A 15,536-nucleotide genomic window follows, 5' to 3' on the forward strand; every position below is an offset into this window, starting at 1 on the left:
AGCTAGGATGATGGCCTTATAGCCCATGCCCACAGTGACACACCTACTCCAACAGGGCTACATCTAATAGTGCCACTCCCTGGGCTGAGCATATATAGACCATCACAGCAGCCAGTGTCTCCAACAGGTTTCCAGTCTCTGCTTGGAGGTCACACGAGTCCTTCCTCACCTCAAGCATCAAGTCAGATCTCCCATTTGCTGACCTCACCACAGTCTGCCCTTCTACAAGCCTGTCTCGGAGTAACTATCTTCCTAGAGCATTCTTTGAGAGAGAGAGAGAGAGAGAGAGAGAGAGAGAGAGAGAGATTTCTATTTATGTTATGCATATGAGCATTTTGCCAAATGTGTCTGTGTACCATGTGTATGCAGTATGTGCGGAGACCAGAGGAGGGCGTGGGATCCCCTAGAACTGGAGTTACAGATGGCTGTGAGCCACCACGCGGCTGCTGGGAAACAAACCAGGGTTCTCTGCAAGAGCAACAAGTACTCTTAACCACTGAGCCATCTCTTCAGCCCCAGGAAAATATTTTTGCTCTGCCCTAGGAAAGTCGCAGTCCTTCCCAAGCCCTTAGGTCATAGAGGTGGGGCCTAGATGAAGACAGGACACACACATATCAGTAGGAAAGTTAGTAGGGACATGGATTGGGGAAGCCATTGTCCCCACCATATGGAGGCGACCAAATGAGAGAGAAGAATCAGAAGACAGCTAAGTCTGAAACTCTTCTGCTGGTGTTCCACCAGGTGCCAGCCATGCCTGAAAGCCTTGGCAACTGGTAGCCTGCCCATGATATGTGTTTTATTCTGTTTCACTGGGACTAGGTTGAAACAAAACATAGACGGGGGCACATTTAACTTGCTGTCAACTCAAGCCAATGAAGGGAGCCCTGGAGTACGCCCTAGAGGCCCACCTGTGTGGCCAGGCAGGAGCAATGATTCCTAAGAAGCTCCCGGCCAGGGCCAGAGAGATGGCTCAGTGGATGGAGTGCTTGCTTTGCAAACCTGAGGACTGGGAGTCCAATCCCCAGAAGCCACATTAAAAAGCCGGGTGGGAGATGAGGATGTGACTCGGCCGGTAGAGCACTGGCCTAGCACACGCAGATCCCTGGGCTCAGTGCCCCAGCACCATATAAACCAAAGCACAAGGAAGGTGGAGGCAGGGGGTCAGGAATTCAAGGTCATCCTTGGCCATGGAAATTTCAAGGTCAGGCTGGGCTGCATGAGGCCCTATTCAAAAAAATGGAGTGGAGTGGAATAGAGCGGAGCAGAGGGGAGGGAGATGAAGAGCAGGGAGATCCCTGGGGCTCAATGAGCAGGCTGCTGAACAAATTCCAGGCCAGTGAGAGACTACTTCAGATAGATAGATAGATAGATAGATAGATAGATAGATAGATAGATAGATAGATAGATATGTAGATAGATAGATAGATAGATAGATAGATAGATAGATAGATAGATAGATAGAATGTCCTCTGGCCTATACACACACACAGTCACACAGTCACACACATACACACACACACACACACACACACACACAGCTTGGTTCTTTCTTGCTCAGGATGCCATGAAATAGATGGACCAGCAAACCTCCACCACATTCCTCTGCCTGGATCCTCTTCCTGGGGGATAATCCCAGCTTCTAGAACAACCAGCCCCTCCTAGGCCGTAGTTCCTGGCTCTACCCACTATTGGAACCCGAGGTCACCGGTTTCCTTCCTTGCTTCCTAGAATATTCCAGAAAAGACCCATCACCCCCAGGGCACACCCAAGTCACCAAGGTGACTGTTTACCCTCTGCCCTTAGAAACCATCTCCAGTGGTGGCACAGCTGCTGTACACAGCCACTCTCTGCCCACAGCCCAGCCACACAGGCAAAGGCGCTTCCTGCTGCTGTTGGCCTCTACCAGACTGGGTTTCCAACCTTTCCAGCCACTTCTGTCCACCCAGATTTCCATAGCTGTGCTTCTTACCTTTGGGCCTAGCTGGGAGCCAAGCATAGCCACAGTCAAACCCCATTTCTCCACCATCTCAGCCATGCATCGGCCAAGACACCAACAGGCATCCAGACCTAGAACAAAGCCTTGGGCTTTGGGCTCACTGCAACCAAATGCTACCTTCTCCGGCAGCTGGGTGGCCTCAGGTAAGCCGCCTCAGCTCTCTAGGCCTCAACATTCCACAGATAGCATCAAGATATGTGCTTCTCCGCCTTGGGCTGTTGTTCTGAGGAGAGCGATGTTGCACCTGGGCCTGATTACACCCGCCATGACTAGAGGACTCACCCTGTCCTGAGGGGACCCTGAGACCCATTTCTGACACTCCACTGGGTTGGAAGACCTTTATTCAACCAGGGCTATATCCCTCTCTGGGGAACAGCCACCTGCTTGAACAAGAGCAGGGGATTCGCCCTGTTGCTACACTGGTAGAGCGCACAGTCCTTGGCTAATTGCTCCCGATTACTTGATGGGACCCTGGGATGCCCAGTGTGGCTGTGACTCTTAATACATTCTAAGTCCCAGTGGCCACTGTCCTCCCATGTGATCCATCCCCGCTCTCTTAGGGACAAGCTCCCTCTCCCTTAGCTGTACCTGTCACTGGAATTGGCCTCCAATTACACACATGCATGGAATTGGATCCAGTAGCCTAGGGTGTGTCACATCCCTACTCTGGGAGTCCTAAGATAGGAATATATGACACACATCTCAGACACAGGAGGACCAAATGTGGAAACTGAGGCTAGGAAAATGAGCCTATGTTGTGCTTTGGTGAAAGGCTTCCCCCGCCCACCCACCCACCTTGAGATAGCCCACACCAGAAAAGACTCCCAGACACGTGTTAGAATGTAGAGCCTTTGGAAGGTTTCACTCAGATATCCCCATACTCGAAGATGAACTCTGTGTGTTATTTGAGGGTCCAAAGAATGGGCTAGCTCTGTTCACCACAGGAGGATGAATTTTAGCTCCCTTGTGCTACAATCCACCATGTGAAGGTACAGATTCTCTCCTTAAAAGGAGAGTTGCCCTGTTCCAAAAGGGAGACAGCTCTACCTGGCTGGGGAGGGCACAGAGGAGCTACCCTCTCATGCCCCCAGTGAAGACTCCTCAAGACCCTCTTGCCACCAGTGATGGCCCCCAAGCCACACTGAGAGCTCCTCCCTGGTCCTGCCATGGTCTGGGTCCCCATAGCCAGCCCTGCTTTCTAGAAGACAGTTCCAGTCTATTTTGCAGAGCCTTCTGGGTCAGAATCTGAGATACTTAGGCACCCCAAAGCACCTTTAAGAAGTGCCTCAGGGCACCCCAGGGCTCCTTGAACCTTGGACACCACTATGAAAAGGGACCTTCTTCCTGCTCTAATCCAGTGTCTTTTTATTGAGCACCTACTATGTGTCTGACTCTGCTTTGGACCCTGAGGATATTTACAAGAATATACACAGTCCCTGACTAGACACAGGATCACCCACTGTGGGGGGTGTCAGAATTTGACGGTGCCCGCAATAGGATGAGAAAACAGGACAGAGTCATCAAGGAAGACATCCTGGGAGAGGTGATGTCTAGGTGGAAAGCTGAAGGAGTCAGTTGCAGAGCTAACCATTTGGGGGCACTGGCTCCTTCCGGCTCACAAGGACCGAGCTCCGAGGAGCCAGGAGGAACGGTAACAAGGACAGGGAGGCCCAGCCTCCTCTGTCAGACAAAACCCTTCACCAGAGAAGCACGGAGGGAAGTGGCTGATGAGACAGCCACAGGTAAATAGACCTGTTCACCCCAGAGTTGCTCAGGAAACCTGTGGTCGGTGAGCTGCAATTTTGCTTCAGGCTGAGCTCCAGCCACCAGGAGCCCAAAATGGCTGAACTAACTTCAGGCTTCACATGGGAGGCCGGCCAGCAATGAGTTCAAGGCCAGAGAAAATTTCTGCAAAATCAAAGCACAACAGCAAGGCACGCTAATAGTTTGTGGGGCTCCCAGCACAGCACAAGGTGCCAGCAAGCAACCCAGAGGCTTAGCCTAGCGTCTGACCAGGCAAGCTTGACGCATTCCCTGTCTGCCATGAGCCGCCATACCAGACGGATCGCCATCTTGGTGATCTCGGTCTCTGTCCTAATCTTATCCTGTGGCTGCGACTGAAAGCAACATGGGAGAAGAAAGAACTTCTTTGGCTTAGCGTCCATCATCACGGGGAAGTCAAGACAGGCACGTGAAGCATCGTGCTCACTGTCAGGAGCAGAGAGACAAATGCGGCCATGTTCCCTGCTACAATGGGTACTCGGCTAGGTTTCTTCACTCTCAAATAATCAAGGGTCCAGCCTGTGCAATGGTGTTTCCCACGTTCAGGGTGATTCTTTCCACCCCCATTGGCCATTAAGACAATCTTCTATATACATCTCCACAGGCCAGTCTAGATAATCCCTCATCTGGGGTGCTAGTCCCAGGTTTCTACAATACCAAGCCACTCTGAACTCTGAGCTGACCTCAGCTCTCCAGTACTGGGGCACATCTCTAGGTTAATGAACCCTCGTGAGGCCTGCTGAGGATGAGGATGCCGGGATACATGGACTTGGGGGCATTCTGGGTAATTTACTTTCCAGGCCCACTGCTGGCAAATTTCCATGATGCCCTAGTCTCTCAGGAAAAGCACAGCTTTGTCTCCAAAGTGAGGCTCATTCTCAGGTTTATAGGCCAGCCTTGATGACAAGGACCTGTGGGCCACATTAGGCCTTGGGGGGGAGGGGCCCAGCCCGGCCTACTGTTCCCCTGAATCATACTCACCTTGCAGACTTTGGCGGTGCCCTTCTGACCCCCAATTCCAATTCGGCCACCTTAGAGTAGCTCTCCCACATTTTAGATGACAGACTGCACCAGGCCACACGGCACCTCAGAGATCTCAAGACAGCAAGTCCTAAGTGTTCATGAGCACCCAGCCTTCCAGAGGCCCAAGGGGCACTTTCCTGACTCGTCTCGGGTGTGGGAACTAAGGCAGGTCTGGTCTAAGACCCACAGCCCCATGGCAGTTCACATGTTGTCTCTGTATCTCCTCTACCCTAAGGTCTAGAAGGGGCAGCCATGGCCTGACCGCCTCCACACCTCAGAAGTGCCTGGTGTCTGCCTCTTGACCTCCAGGCCCAGGTTCCAGGCTAGCCCATCAGGGCTGTGAGCTGTGACCCTGCAGAAAAGCTGCCCTGCCCCCACCCATGTGCCCAAGCAGCCAGCCAGCCAGCCAGCCACAGACAGACCCGCGCAGCCGCCTCCGCTATTTTTTCCTCCTCACTTTGCATCATCGCAGCTTCCAAAATAAACTTCCCCCAAACCAGTGGAGCTCCTTCTGGACTGGGAGCCCTCTGTGAGAGCCCCCCCTTCAGCCCCTGCCCCCACGTCGACCCAGGCAGAGCCACCAAACCCAGCCTGGCCCCCTCGGCTGCCTCTGGCCTTGATTTAGAAGCAGCTGCTCCTGCCCTGACTGGTTTCTGACACCCCAGTGCCGGGGTGTCTGCATCTGTGGGGACGCCCAGCTGGGCATCTGTGCACAGGAGTCCTGGCTGCAGGCTGAGGATGCAGGCCCCACCTCCATCTGACCACACATGAATGCACACACACACACACACACACACACACACACATCCATGTGCATAGAGGTTTTCCTTGTGTTAGTAAGGTGGGGCTCCCATCCCAGGCCCCCGATGCCCTGTCCAGCTCCATGATTTGACTTTGTGCTTCATTTGCTCATTACCACACTCAGCCCCTTTCCATCCCCATCCCCATCCGACCGCCTCACCAACAAACCCGGTGAGGACTGTTCCCTCAGGCTAGGAGTGTGTTCTCGACTTTCTCCAAACTAACCTTCCCAATCCCTCAGTGTGAGATACAAGTGTCACCTCTTTCAGGAAGTCCTCCTAAGCAGCAGATGGAAACAAGTGGTCTCTAAGCCAGCCTACCTTCTACCTCAAAGCCAAGGGGAGCTCAGAGGTCACAAGGCAGCATGGGACAGGGCTATCTCTCCACAGGCTCCTCTTTGGCCCTGGCTGGGATCCTACAGACACAGAGAAGCCATCACATGTGCAGCAGGACTGGCTCCTTCACCAGGGCCAGAGAGGGTCATTAGTCCACCCTGACACAAAGGCCAAGGGCATTTAACTCACTGATGAATTAAAGACTCTAATTCAAGAATTCAAACTGCAGCTCAATGTTTGATCTTGCAAGCTGCCGGCTCCTTGGACCAGATATTCAAAAGGCCATTATTTCTTCTGAGGTCTTTTCAGAAGGGGAGATGAAAGTCACTGCTCCCCAGGCATGAATCTATTCCTGTGTGAAAAGATCCTAGGCTGGCAAGATGGCTCAGTGGGTAATGGGGCTTGCTGCCAAATCTGCTGGCCTGACCTTGGTCCTCGCTGACCCACAGGGTAGAAGGAGAGAACTGACTCCCAGAGGTTGTCCGCTGACTCTCCACTTGCACCATGGTATACCCACACGCACACGCACACATACATGCACACACACACTCGCAGGCACATGCACACTACATAAATAAGTGAATGAATGGGTGAGTAGATAAATGTTAATCCCAGTCATTGAGAGGCTGAGGCAGGAATATTACACACTCATGTCTAAAAACAAAAAAGGAAAACCCAGCCAGCAAGAGGCAAACGGCTAAGCATCTTTCCCAGTAGAGGAGACAGTGAGTGCAAAGGGCTGGAGGGGAGATGGCGGACAGGATAGATGACTGCCAACCACACAGCCCTCAAGGAACAGGCTAGAGCCAGTCTCCAAGCTGACTAACCACAGGGCCTTTGCATGTGCTTCAACACATGAGACTGCTACCGCAAGCTGTCTCTATCACTACTTCCTTGTCTAGAAAGGTGGCTTTCAGCTGTAAGTGTGACAGACTGCAGCATACAGTCTGCTCAGGAATGACTGAGAAAGCTGAGTCCTGCATGGAACACCTTAGCAGCCCATTTTCTCTAAGAGACTAAGAAAAAAAAAAAAAAAAAAAAAAAAAAAAAAAAAAAAAAAAAAAAAACAAGGACTGGGGAAGAGATTCATTCAGCCAAGTGCCTGGATACAAGCGTGAAGATCACGGCTTCATGCCTAGCTCCCACATAAAAGCAGCTCACACCCGAAGCTCAATGCTGAGCGGCTGAGACAGGCAGGGCTCCATCCAGGCTCAAGGAGACCCTGTCTCACTAGCAGAGTGGAGAGGGACTGGAGCCAGCTAAGAGCACCTGGGCAATCTATGGCAACCCATAGCTGTGGCTCACAATGTGAACTTGACAGAAAGGCTCTTCTACAAGTTAGACTTTTCTTAGAGACTCCAGGCTGTGACTCCCAAGGCTGTCTGTGTCTCTTAAGTTAGTCACTACGGCCTGGCTTTCCCTGATCTCTTTCCCTAAAGCAAATGTGAGTCAAGTTCACATTGGCCACGCAGGCCGTGAACATCCTCCATGTTCTGCCATGTCCAGGAAGGGTGAGTCTGACGGGGCCCTTGTCCCCTTGAATCACCTCCTCCTAGGTGGGGGTCCCAAGCAAAGCAGTTGTCCTAATAGCAGCTTACGTACAATCATCCCATACACATGGGACAGAGCCCTGGGGGAGTCTGTGTCCCCTCAATGCCTCTCTACAGCCCTGTGGGGTGACGCCCCAGGTCTCTCGAGCCATCTTCAGAGTCTCAGCAGCCGGCTCATCGACTTCACCCAGCCCAGCCTTCTAGAAGGCAGGAATGAGCAGACAGCTGACCCCCTGCCCCAGTAAGAGGATGGAACCCACAGGGATTGGCATCCAGGATTTGATGCAGTCTGGTGGACAGAAAAAGAAGGCACCCCTCTCAGAGAGAGGTTCACACTCATGGCTGAGGCTAGGGCAGTGGATGAAACCCCACACATGCCAGATGAGGGGCGCAGAGAGCCCACAGGCTAAGGTGAACACCCTCTGCCCTGACCCCCAAGTGCTTCCCCAGCCTTGGCCCATGGAAGGAATGTCCAGCCTGTCCTGGGCAGGGAGAAGGGACAGGGGCCCCGGAGAAGTGTTGAGAAAATATTCTTTGCTTACAGCCATGAGCGTAGCATGACCAACTTAGCCTGCAGGACCGAGAGTCCTGTGATTCTGAGTTAGTTAGCTCGTTTTTCTTGCAGGGCAGAGAGTCACCCTCTGTATGTAGCCATCCAGGTGGCAGCGCCCTGGTATAAAATCTAGAAGGCAAATAGAGAATGCCCAGGTTGGTGAGAGCCAATCGGAAATGTGATCACTCTTCCCAAACAGCAAGAGATGTTGTAATACATATGCTAAATCTACATAATGGAACAAATATTCAAAACACTCTCTCATGAGTTCATATTTCACTTGCCACGAAATTATCTGCGAGCTTTAAAATCCGAGTTAGGGAGACAGCTACTGGGTAGAGTGCTTGCCTAGCACACACAAGACCCCGGGTCAGTCTCCAGCACCGCATGAACTGGGAACGGTGGCACATGCATGTAAAAGCAGGAGGATCCAAAGTTTAAGGTTATCCTTGGCTACACAGAGAGATGGAGGTCAGCCTGGGCTACATGACACCCTGTCTCTAAATAAACATTAGCAGATAGCTAAACCCAGCTCGATCTACAAATCTGAAGAAAGTGACGCTGGAGCCATAAAAAATGTAGAACACACACGGGGACACGGAAGAAGGACACGGTAGCCAACAGCACAGCAAGCATCAAGAGCAGGGACGCTAGGGCCAACTAACAACATGCAACCATCAAGAGGATAAATCAGCCCTGGACAGGTGAAGGGAGGGACCCTGCTCTTGATTAGGAAAAACTATGACCCATCGCAAGCCCATGTGGGGTGCAGGAGGACCCAAGAGCAAAGTCAGGTGAGGTTATGAGGTGAAATCAGGGGGGAATTGCCCATCTCGAGCACATATCAATGCCATTGTGTCCCTTGTCCATGTCGTTTGAGTCCCGATAAGGCTATGGAGGCAGACATTGTCTCAAAGGTGTTTTCCCAGCTACTTGGGGTGTCTGATAAGTTTGGTGGCCTATGTTCCCGTGAGCACGTATGGGTTTCTGGAATGGTGGTATCTTCCCATTCCTAGAGTATGGGATAAATATTCTCACCACATTTTCAAGCTATCAGCACGCTGTCGCTGAAGCGGAGCCGTGAGAAGCCCAGCACGGACAGGTCTAAGCCGCCAGAGCTTGTTCTGGTGGCCGCTGGTTCTGAAGATGGACAAGGGAGACAGCGAGAGGTTTGGCAGGTATTATGAAATAAGCCTCCAAGGTTACCTTTAATATGTTTAATGATGTGTGTGGGGGCCCCAGCCAAGGTTTTTAAAACTAGGGGAGAGGTTCAGGGATGCTCGGCAGTTAAGGACGTGTGACAGTTCTCAGAGCTCATGTAGGGTGGCCCAAACCACCTGTCACTGCAGTTCCAGAAGGATCCGGGGCCTCTGGCCTCCACAGATATCTGTACTGGTGTCTACATACACATGGGGGTACAGAGAGAGAGAGAGAGAGAGAGAGAGAGAGAGAGAGAGAGAGAGAGAAGAAGAAGGAGGAGGAGGAGGAGGAGGAGGAAGGAGGGGGAGAGAAAGGGAGAGAGGGAGAGGGAATTTAAAACAAAGCACATCTTTTAAAAATGACATAAAGTCTAGGTGAGGCAACCAGGTGTGCTATGCCTGTCATCCTAACACTTGAGAAACTGAGGCGGAAAGACCTCTGTGACCTAAGGCTAGCCTGGGCTACATGGTGAGCTCAAGGACAATCTAGGCTATGGAGGCAGACATCGTCTCAAAATAAAAGTTACCAAAAACTGGAGTGATCAACTGATGGTGGTGGTGCACACCTTTAACCCCAAGCACTCAGGAGACAGAGACAGGAGGATCTCTGACTTTGAGGCCAGCCTGGTCTACAGAGTAAATTCCAGTACAGCCAGGGCTACACAGAGAAACCCTGTCTCAAAATAATAATAATAATAATAATAATAATAGAATTGCCAGGTGGTGGTGGCTCACACCTGTAATCCCAGCACTCTGGGAGGCAGAGGCAGGTGGATTTCTGAGTTAGAGGCCAGCCTGGTCTACACAGTGAGTTCCAGGACAGCCAGGGCTACACAGAGAAACCCTGTTTCGACAAAACCAAATCCAAAAAACCAAAAATAATAATAATTATAATAATAATAGAATTAAGCAGAATGAAGCCTTGATCACTCTCGAGTTTGGATGATTGACACATGGGCTTTATTTACAAATGCTCTTTTCTATTGTGTGTATTTAAATATTCTCACATCAAGAAATTTAGAGCCATAACCATCTCACATATACACAAGGAGGGAAGCTACCATTCTCAAAATTCTAGTCGTGCCCTTTGACCCCTTGACCTGTGGAGCCTCACTTTCTCTACGGTCTGAGGGGGAAGAAAGGGAGTCATGTAGACTGCAAGCAAAGAGCTAAGTCCATCTTCCGATCCTCAGGGGCTCCTACCCGAGACTCTCCCTGGCTATATGACCCTGTGCAACAAGAACCATCATCTGGAGCCTGACTGGACATTTTTGGAGTACCACCTGCAAAGACATGGTTGGTGTTGGGCCACTCTTCCCAACTCCAAGCTTGGTTAGTGGCCGGAAGTTATTAGTAGTTTCTTCTGAAGGTTGAAGGTCAAGTTGGCCCAGATTCTTCTCTGGAAACTGACATTCGAGGGACTAATAATCCTGAGGGCCTCTGTTGTAGACCTAACATGTGCAAGGCTCTGGGGATGGAGCTCTGATACAGACCTAGCATGTGCAGGTCTTGGGAATAGAGCCCTATTGTAGATCTAGTATATGTAAGGCCCAAGGCTTGACCTATAAGATCAAGAAAAAGAAGTAGTTCCTGTGTTACGAACATAACACTTTTACCAAAACAGTGGGTCCTAGGTTGATAAATGCCCCCCTTTTTTTCAAGAGAAATTGAGGTTCTAGCACCCTTGCAAAAACTTCTCCACCTTGAGATGCTATCAGCAAATATGAGTGTTTAACGTCCCAAGGCGGCAAACGTCCTGAGGCGGCTGAGCCAGACTCCCCTGCAGACCAGGTGTGGGTGACCTATATGTGATCACATAGGTCAAGGACAAGGAGCTGGTATCCATGGAAGCTCTACTCACTGCTTCTCAAAGCCTGACCCAGTGCTCCAGAGACTTCATCCAGACTGCCTCACTGGACCCCACCACAGTACTTAGGACAGATAAGGAAACTGGGGCTCCGAAAGATCCAGTTCAAGACCAAATGCAAGTCTTCCCAAGAATCTGTTGCTCAGGTTTTTAGCACCTCGGGGTTCAAGGGCCGTTAGGGCACAAATGCCAGGCAGAGAGAAGAGCTCTTGCCCAGGGCTGGACACCGTGAACGAGGCCGACTGACCAGGTCTTTCAACCCTGTCCTGGTTGGGGACCCAGGCTGGATAGCTTTGAATGCAGCTGCTGTGCGGTCCACCCAGCTCCACCCTGGAAGCCACAGAAACGGAGACAGCCTCCTCCTCCCGCCTCCTTGAAAAGCAAGCACAGACACGAGAGTGTTCTTGCCCCAAGCTGAGGCCTTTACTTTCTCCACTTCAAAAATGCTTGAAATTAGGCTAAACCCTCAGGTGCCAGCCTTCAGACGCTTGCTCCATTATCAGGTGCCTCCAGGACTGGGCTGGAGCCGGATCCAGGCGGAGGGTTTGGAGCCCTTCCCCAGGAGCTGAAGATAATGCCCACACAAGGCGTGTGATTCTCTATGACTAAAACCCGGCTGACAGCTCAGCGGGCAAAGCGCCCACCTCAAAAGCACGAAGGCCTGAGTGTGGATCCCCAGTGCCCACAGAGAAGCTGGACATGGCATTTCATGTCTGTCTGTAATCTCAGCACTGGGGAGGGCAGAAGCAGGTGGAGCTCATTGGCTCATCTAACCAAATCTATGAGCTCCTAGCTCAATGAGAAACTCTCAAAAATAAGGTAGAGTGGAAGGTTTATGGGACATATGGGGAGGTGGGATCTGGGAAAGGGGAAATCATTTGGAATGTAAACAAAAAATATAGAAAATAAAAAATATTAAAAAAAAATAAGGTAGAGTGAAGAAAACACCTGACTTCTGACTTGCACACACACACACACACACTATACACACAGACTATACACACACTATACACACAGACTATACACACACTATACAGATACATTATATACATTATACACACACACTACACACATATACACACATCTCTCCCCCCCCCCCTCTCTCTCACATACACACACATACATACACACACACCTGGTTCTGAGGGCTGGGCTCAGGGGTAAAGTATTAGTCTAGCATTTTGGAGACGCTGAGTTCAATCCCCGGTACTGAAAACAATAATAAAATTAAATTTAAACCTGGTTCTCTTCTTCAGTGAGTCTTAATTGTAAGGCTTAAAAAAAATCACTCTAAAAATGGGCCACTCAGCTTGGTCGTGTGCATAGGTCAATAACCTCAGGAGACAAGAGGATGGACAGCAAGTCCACTGCCCACCTGGGCAACTAATACCAAAGAGCAGACTGGAGAGGAGACAAAGTTGTTAAGAGTGTGTCGTTCTTCCAGACATCCCAAGTTTGGTTCCCAGCACCCTCCCACACCAGATAGCTTATAACTGTTTGTAACTCCAACCCCAAGAAATGGGGCACCTCTGGCCTCTGCTGGCACCAGCATTCATGTGCCATACCCACACACAGAAACACACACATACACATAATTAAAAATAGAATCAAATTTTAAAAATTAATAATAAAAAAAAGAGGCCAGAGCTATCACTGTGAGACAGAACATTTGTCTGGCTTGCACAGAGCCCTCAGTTCAATCTTATAAAAAATAAACAAATAATGTTGGGAGGTGGTGGCGCATTTGCTGACCATGTGACGCGACCAAGCTTTCACATCCAAACATTTGGTCATCTTAGTTCCTGGGCTGTTGGGTCTATCTTAAAGAGACTTAGAACAGAGCTTCATCCCCTAAAGATAGAACTAACTAGCAGCACCCAACTCCTGGGCTGGACATAGAAAGAAAGTCAGTAGGGGGCCAGGGCTGCAGCTCAGGGGTATAATACCTTCCGGGTGTGTGCAGGGCCCTGAGTTCAATCTGCTACTCCACCAAGCAAGCAGAATTAAGCCCTGGCCGTGGCTGGCTCTGATCATGACAATGGGGCCAGTCTCAGTCAGTGATGTTCTTGCTTTGCCAGCACAAGGACCTGAGTTCTTGCACAGAACTCTATTCTCTTCTGTTCTGTTTTGTTTTTTTATAAACCAAGCATATGACACACAATTGAAATCCCAGTGCTGGGAAGGCACAGTCAGGGGAATCCCTGGGGCTCACTAGCCCGGCAATCAAGTCTAATGGACAAACTTCCGGACGATCAAAAAAATGAAGTAGATGCCATTCCTGAGGGAGCACACTCTAAGTCTTCCTCTGCTCTCCACATGTGCACACACATGTGCACACATAGGGGCACATGCATGTGCATACACACATATACAAAGAGCTATTGAGGCCTGGGCAGGGGGGAGGGAGGAGCTCAGTGGTCGAGCACTTGTCCAGATTGGGTGAGGCCCTGAGCTCCATCCCCAGTACCACTAAACAAACAAAAACTTTGTGGAGGCAAAGCCCTTGGGACAATGGCTGCCTCTGACACTGAAGCGCAAGTGGCTGTCGAACTTTCTAACTAGTTTGTGTTTATATCTTCACGGTTGAGCGGATCTTGAAAGTTAGGAGAGCACACTTCCTCAAAGAGATTTTCCCAGCAAGCTTTCCACTGACTCACAGGAGGCCCTCCCCTCCTTATCACAGATCAGGGCGAGCCTCCGGCCTTGGCCCCTGCAGCCTCCTCTCTCGGGGAAGCTCTTTCCAGCACACACGGGCTTCACTTACCCCACTGCACTGGGTGGGGTGCCTCACCCAATTCTCAGGAAGAGGAGGAGGGGGTCAGGGAATACCACTGGAAGTCTCTAGTAGGTTCAAGCCCAAATCCCTGACTGCCAGGGCCAGCACTCCGGTTGGTTCGCCCTCTGTAAAGTGAGGGAATTAACTGTAGTCACTTTGGAATCTGTATTGCAAGACTTCGATAGACAACATACACAGAGACCTCAGAAGAGTGCCAGGAACAAAGGACTCAGGACCTCAGAACAATACAAGGCTGTCTGGCTCCGCCCTGGTTTAAGGCTGATCTCCCAGCAAACCTGATTGGGGTCCCCTATCTCCAACTTTAAATGTCACAGTGTGCAGGCCTGCAAGATGGCTCATTGGTAGAGGCACTTGCTGCCAAGCCTGACGACCGGAGTTTGATCCCGGAACCTAATGGTGGAAGGAGAGAACTGACTGTTACAAGCTGTCCTCTGACCTACAGGAGTGCACCGTGGCACGCACGCCCACACACATACACACACACACCAATAAATACATAGTGAGGAAAAGAGATGGCGCAGCCAGTAAGACTGCACAATGCTCTAGCAGAGAACCTAAGTCCACTACCCAGCACCAACAGTGGGCAGCTTGCAGCTGCCCATAATCTCAGTCCCAGGGAGACTGGGTGCCACTTATCCCTTTGGTTATCTATCTTATTTGTACATATCCATATAGAGGTACATACTTTTAAAATAAAACCGAAATAAATAGCTGGGCACGCCTGTAATCCCAGCACTCTGGGAGGCAGGGGCAGGCGGATTTCTGAGTTCGAGGCCAGCCTGGTCTACAGAGTGAGTTCCAGGACAGCCAGGGCTATACAGAGAAACCCTGTCTTGAAAACACCAAATCCAAAAAACAAAACAAAAAAAACTGAAATAAATAAACATTCATATTTTTCAACATTAGTTGCAGAATGTCGGCAAGAAAAGCCTATATAACACAAATGTCTTGATTTGAAAAGGGGGCTATAATAGTCACCCTAAACTAACAGCCTACTTTTGTTTAAATTATTTATTATTTTCACTATATTGGGTCTCTGTGGTGGCTCAAAATAGCTTAGTAATTCTGTACCACCCTTAAACCTAAGAGTAGCCCTGCCCTGAGCATCCCACAGGCTAGCCTTTTTCTTGGTCACTGACTCTTAACACACAGAGAAAGAAGAGCATAGGGCCAAGGGGATGTGGTTATCTGGAGCCTGTATCCCCTCCCTGGGTCTCACACTGGAGATCCAGGCCCCTAGACTTCCTTGCACAGGTGACTTGTGCTAATTTCTAGGAAAGGTGAATCTCTCTTGCAGACCCAACCTGAGCAGACACTGGTGTGTCTAGCCCTAAGGCTGAAGAATGGCCAAGAATCGTTTTTTTTTTTTTTTCAGGTGGGATGGAGAGGGAAGGGGAAATGAAGGTTGTCTATACAAGCTGAGATGTTTGCATGTGTGCACAAGAATCCATGAAGGGCAGGAAAGGCAGAAGCGGGGGGGGGGGGGGGGGGGACCAGGGGGGGGAGGGGAAGGTGAGACTCAGGACCAGACACCAGGGTCCCTCTCTATGTACTTCATTTCTGTGCCCTGCAGGACCCAGGCAGTGTGAGACGCTCACGCTCAGAGCAGCTCTGCGTGTTATTATGAAATCGT

Source organism: Apodemus sylvaticus, chromosome 3 (genome assembly GCF_947179515.1).
Source record: "Apodemus sylvaticus chromosome 3, mApoSyl1.1, whole genome shotgun sequence".
NCBI lineage: Eukaryota > Metazoa > Chordata > Mammalia > Rodentia > Muridae > Apodemus > Apodemus sylvaticus.